General features: G+C 45.3%; 1 long non-coding RNA gene across 1 annotated transcript; it reads right to left on the bottom strand.

Annotated features, from left to right (window-relative positions):
- Window positions 1–416: 416 nt before the first annotated feature.
- Window positions 417–1,075, bottom strand: LOC133391925 (uncharacterized). The gene is made up of 3 exons (XR_009765352.1): window positions 998–1,075; window positions 847–938; window positions 417–758 (listed from the first exon to the last, which is right to left on the bottom strand). It is a non-coding gene; the product is annotated as an uncharacterized LOC133391925 (long non-coding RNA).
- Between the last annotated feature and the right edge of the window lie 5,012 nt (window positions 1,076–6,087).

Here is a 6,087-nt window from a genome sequence, read left to right as displayed (position 1 = left end):
TACATTCTATTTCATTTTCTAAGGTATTCGTTTTCCTTCATCTAACTGCAAAAAACTGTCTTATTGCGTAAAACTGCGCAACATCCTACGATAGCCAAGCATATAGACGAAACATTAATGTTGTATTATGCTAACCCGTGACAGGCAAGTGACTCAGTAACTCACGCACGTCCGCATGCACACATCATGAAACATCTGGTGAATGAGATTGCTGAGCAAAACACTCACCAAACGGAATAGCCCAGCCAACAATTTCCGAAGGCGCCCCGTGTAAAAAATTTTTACTTTAAGCTTTCCTTAAGTTTTTACACTAGCAGCAGCTAAAGTAAAAACTTTCTGCACGGCACAAACCGACGCACACATTCAAATGCTTTGATTGCTGGTCCTGCTCACACATACATTTGTATTTATCCCTCCCCTTATATTTTCGGATTGCTGGTTGTAGTAGTGACGCTTTTTCTTTTTGCTTTATGCACACTTTCGCATGCTATTTATTGGACCTCCTCTTTCCACATGTGTTTTGGCACACTCACACTCTGTACACGGCTGGATGCTTCACCCCCTACAAGTGTAGCGGTTCCGTTACCCTTCCTCTCGTTCCTCCTTCTGCCCTTCTCGCTAGGACATCCTCGACTGGTGCTGCACGTGTTCAGCCGGCGCCTGTCTGGAAATGACGTCACGGACTGGTGCTGCGCATGTTTAGCCGTATCCCAGGCGTCCTTGAAGTGCGCTCTTCTACGAAAGAGCTGTGATGAAATCTGTTGATGAAAATTAACCAATAATTAATCCATGTTTTTTATAACAAACTAAACAATATTTTGCACATAGGATTATAGAAACGCTTACCTTTATATTTTAAAACCGGACACCGTTTTCCTTCCGTCGATCGTTTTGCGGGATGTTGGCAACCGTCGATTAACATGCGCGTGCACCTGTAACTTTTTAGACGACAAGCGTTAGTTTAATGTACACATTCAAGAACACACAAGAAACTTACCTTAGAAATTTACAAGGATAAATCATTCCATTATTGAAGAAGAAGGAACACGGCACAAAACGTAAACGAGCAAAGTACGGGGCACAAGAAATCACACATCACTCCAACACATCCTTCCACAGTGAAAGTTCTGGACAGACTGAGGATGCTTAACACCCGGATGAGTGTGATAGCAGAAAAATCATGGAAAATCGAGAGAGATGGGTAGTTTCGGTTCAGCGGAATACGCATGCAGATGCATGCGTGTGTGTCACTCGAAGGATATCGGTTTCCCCTTCTCCCGTTTTTCGTTCATAGGCCACACGATCGGCGTTGTGCCGTCCAAAATCTAGAGAAAGAAGACATGCTCTCTCGCTTTGGCACACAGGAAAGTTTTCCAATAGCTTCGGTTTTGCTGGCTGGGAGAATGGCTGAGTTTATTTTATGCATCATGTACCTCCCTTTTTGCCTTATAATGTGACCAGTGCCTTATTTTTTTGTTTTATGTTAGCATAGGATTAGTATTAGTATTAGTTTGGTTTTATTAGATATAAGATTTTATTGTGCTTAATATACACATGGACTATTGAAACATATAATTATGTGTTTGTTGAGCAAAACCATTTGGGTAAAAAAATTAATTTACGTATACTCGTGAGGAAGCACGCACTTTGAGTAATAATTAACATCAGATTTGCTAATCATAAAACCAAACGTTGTGTTAGAGCGTTTGTGAGGCCGTTGTTTGTTACGCTCGTTGTGTTGGCTGCGGTTCTCGGGTCGAACAAAATGCTGAAACGACAATTGGTTATAGGCAATCGATCCTAGCACTTGCCGCAGGTGCGAATCCTAGCACTTGCGTCCGAAGTTCTTCGCTGGTGCAGCGGATCAATGGTCAATTCAAGCGGTGAGGTGAACCTTGCTGTTATGGGCCAACCTGATGATCCCGTAGATCGCCACCGAGGACACTCATCGGGCGTAGATTGAAGTGTGTGTGCGATCTATCGGGAGGTCAGCGAACGCGCGCTCGGCACGATGCGTGAGTGCCGATCGGGGAGGAGAAAAACATATCCGTAGCAATAGACGATGCGCAATCTCAGATTGCGCATATATTTATGTGTCAAACGGGTCGGTTTGATATATTTATCTGTCTAAACAAATTTATATATCTCGGACATATAATCTTGAAAATTTATGCGCAATCTTGGCGCAATCTGAAAATGTATGGAAATGACGTTTATAGCTCAGGGTTGGCTACGCGAAATGACTTATGTTTTGATAAAACGAATATATGCGTAATCTGAGATTGCGCATCGTGTATTGATGCGGTATGGCGCGCGCTTGAGAAGGGTCGTGGTAACAAAGTGGTAGCAAATCGTATACAAGTAAATATTAATAAACAAGGACTTTTCGATTACCTCGTTTTAAAGGAAGTAACGCGTTAACGTTTATTTGGCGTTCTTCGAAAGAAAACGAAAATATAACACTTGCGTGTCACTATGGTGCACGTAACTATATATTAACAACATCTTGGAGTATTATTAACGGCCATGGTTCCGTTATAGTTAAAATAACGCAACAAGCATAAGGAAACTGTAATTGAAATTTCAATCAGTTAACCAATGATCTGTTCCATTAAAATACTACACAATTTTTTACTGAAATTGTACAAATATGTCGCATTGCTCACCAATTGATAGCCCATTTGGTTTTCTTTCGTTTGGCTTTGAGGTGTAGTAGCCACATTTGGGATATGTAATATTATCATATTTTTTATTCTACTGGGTTCTGTCGGTTCGATCGGTAACAAGATAGTAAAAATAAAATAGGTGCACATAATAATATGCACGCAGCACTAACAAATACTTTTACTAAACCCGTTCCAAACAGAGTCCAGTGTATGTTTAGTAGACGTTGTATATTGTTCATTTGAATCTGAAAATTTGAATAAGAAACAAAGATATTAGCATGCTTTATACTTATTAAACGTACTGAAACTATATGCATACTTGCCTTACGTTATACTGCCGTCAAGATATACCGAGCGGGAGACCTACACCATCCAACCCGCGCAGGATGACGTTGTACATGTTTACGGCTGCGCCATAATGATTTGGTGTGGTATGGATGATAAATGGGAGCTGTGCCAAAAACAGCAAATCATTCTCGCCTTCCCCTGATAAGCTACGCATTAGCTCCTTGGTGATGTCATCATCTGGGTCTTGCGGGCAGCATGAACCATCCATATTCATATTCATCCCTCGGCAAATGTTGCGACCGAAAGAGCCTAATTTTATAAACATGTTCGTAGATTTGCACTTGAAGAGGCAACTACATAAACCAGAAGAGAACATGTGTGAAAATTATTTAAAATGTGTGAACGAAAAAGAGCCTCCACCTAGTCAACAAATAGCCACATGCGGGTCGCGAGCCGTACTATGCCGATCGCTGTCCTAACCGATCCGATCTGTGTCCTGCCAGCCGATTGGAACGCACCGTCCCCTTCGCTAGAGCCACCGACCGTGCGCCAATAGTCATGCCAGTTGTTGATGAAAAAGTGCCTGTGAACAAGAAAGAAACACACATGAAACTCAATCGCACACCCGGAACATGCAGCGCATCGCACCACAATAAACGACGCAACTTAACTTCCGCTAGCTTCTAGTCGCGATGGCCGGACACACTCGGCATCGTTACACAGTTTGATCGTGCGCGTAGCGAATATATCGAACGTATGCAGCCGGCTCTTGATCGCACTCATTCGGCGTGAATGGCTCACCGAGAAACGGCTTCGCTGCCAGCTCGGCCTCGCCGATTGCATCCTGCTACTGCCGCTAGTCAATGCGGTGCACCTCGAGTGCATCGACGACCGGTCCGTGGAACAGGGCATTCACAGACGATCCAGGAAAACCAGCTGAATCGCATCAACCGGGAACCAGCAACCTAAAAAAGTCGGACATCAACCTTACCATTTTTTCGATCCTAAAAAAAGCCCAACAACCGGAATGATATTATCCGCATCCTCACCGTCGATCTCACAGAACGAACGAGACGAGTGCTTTCCTTTGCTTCGGATAGTTGTGAATGTTTTCCACAATGTTTGTTTGTGAATGTGTGTGCCTTCAGGATCTCCAGCAGGGACACCAATCGGACCGATGATCCCTTCAGTGCATGCTTGTCATACCGGAACGTCTGCCGGATGGCAGTAGGCAGATGCTTTTCGATCGTTGCCAACAGTCCACCGAGCACCACGATCGTCACGATGAGGTTGGCGAAAAGAAAGCTCGACCGAATATCGAACCACGGGAACCTGATGATAACCGCAACGAACTGTAAACAAACCGCCATAAATGAAAACAACACCAATTTAAACTGACAAAAAGAGTGTGGAGCGGCCCACAGTGCCCAGGTCGCATGTTCGAACTGTCACTGGTTTATTTACAGCACGGAATTGGGTTTTTACCAAATAGTCACTTATTTACAATTTGTGGCAGCAACGATCTGACAGCCGCTCAGCTGCATGAAAAATAGTCGAGCAATCTCAGATGAAACCCGCTGCGCAAATTCGAGCAGTTTCCAGCGCAGAAAATGCCCCAAAATCTGCGCTGGCCAGCGCAGATTTGGCCTGGTCTCCCGCGCTGGACTTCAGCGATTCCTGCGCTGGGTCGAGCAAGTTTAGCGCCATCTGCTGGCGAAATGGACGAACTATTTATGGCGGCGGAGCAAAAAAAAACGGTCAAAAAAATTTAAAAAAATTGGCGCCTATTTTTTCGTCCGCTTCTTCTCCCTCCCTCACCCTGCCCTGCCTTACTTGCGCTTCAGACCGTGCCTTCTTCCGCCGCCGTTGATTGGCTGTTGCGGTGTATGCGTTGATACTCATATGTGCATTGCGGTTGTGTATTGTTATTGGTGGGTGTTAGCATTTATTAATTTGTGTGTGACCTTGAGACGCTGTGGGAGAAGCTGGATTGGGATTTAAAGTGTTATCGGTGTATTGATGGTTTATTTTATTTCGTGCCGCTGCTGATGAGACCATTCGATGCCCCTGCCAATTTAAGGTGAAGAAGCCTATTTAAAACAAGCGTAGGAGAACGTCTAACACTAATCTTATATTTTTTATTTGAACATGTTTGATGCTTCAACGACCTTGTAAGCATCATGTAACACAATGTATAGTGGCCATAAATTTTTTTTTTTAATGTGCCGAAATCTGTCTCGAGGTTTTGGGTCTCGTCACACACACATGTCGCGATCCCCCACCTCGCCCGGCGCTAGGGATGAGGATGCTACAAGAAAGCTGAACCAACCATTCTACCGATAAGGTAGCCGTAATCGATCATGCGTGGAGGGGGTGGGGTGGTCTAGTGGGGGGGGGGGGGGGGGGGGGGGGTAGTGCGTGCTTGCGCGACTTCAGGGGTGCGTGCTCGCGAGCGCGCTTTCGTGGGTGCGCGCTGGCGTGCGCGCTTTCATGCTCGCGGGCGCGCGTACGTGCGTGTGTGTGTGCGTGCGTGCGTGCTGGCGTGCGCGCGTTCATGCATGTGTGCGCGCGCGCGCGCGTTTGTGTGTGTGTGTGTGTGTGTGTGTGAGTTTGCGCGTGCGTGTTTGTGTGTGAGTTTGCGCGCGCGTGTTTGTGTGTTTGTGTGTGTGCGTGCGTTTGGAAACCCCAAAACTATTTGATTCTGATGGGTACATTTTCATCCGCTGCGGCTACAAAATACCACGCATTTTCGATCTCGCTACCTGAGAGACAACACAACCATTGGTATTGACATCTTTGCGATCGGCTCTGCTGTTGGGGGTATTAAAAAGACACACGATCTAAGCAAACGTGCGTGCGATATGTTGCACATTTATTTCTTCATTCAGCAACAATTCAGCAAGCGGGCGCAAGTGGAAACAACATTTTGAATTGAATCCATACAAAAGAGGATTCTGGATTTGTTTTTTACGGTGCGCGTATGGTGCTGCACCTGTCCGTCCAGAATCTGGTGGCTTGTTGGTTTGGAGTAGTTATCATGACGCCGATTGACCGGCAATGCCTTGGAATGGGTTCGGATCGGTAGGTTCATGTTTTGGTCGAGTGCATTCCGTGCATTTGTCGCGTCACAGCA

This window comes from Anopheles gambiae, chromosome 2 (genome assembly GCF_943734735.2).
Source record: "Anopheles gambiae chromosome 2, idAnoGambNW_F1_1, whole genome shotgun sequence".
Lineage (NCBI taxonomy): Eukaryota > Metazoa > Arthropoda > Insecta > Diptera > Culicidae > Anopheles > Anopheles gambiae.
This window is presented reverse-complemented; position numbering and strand designations above follow the sequence as displayed.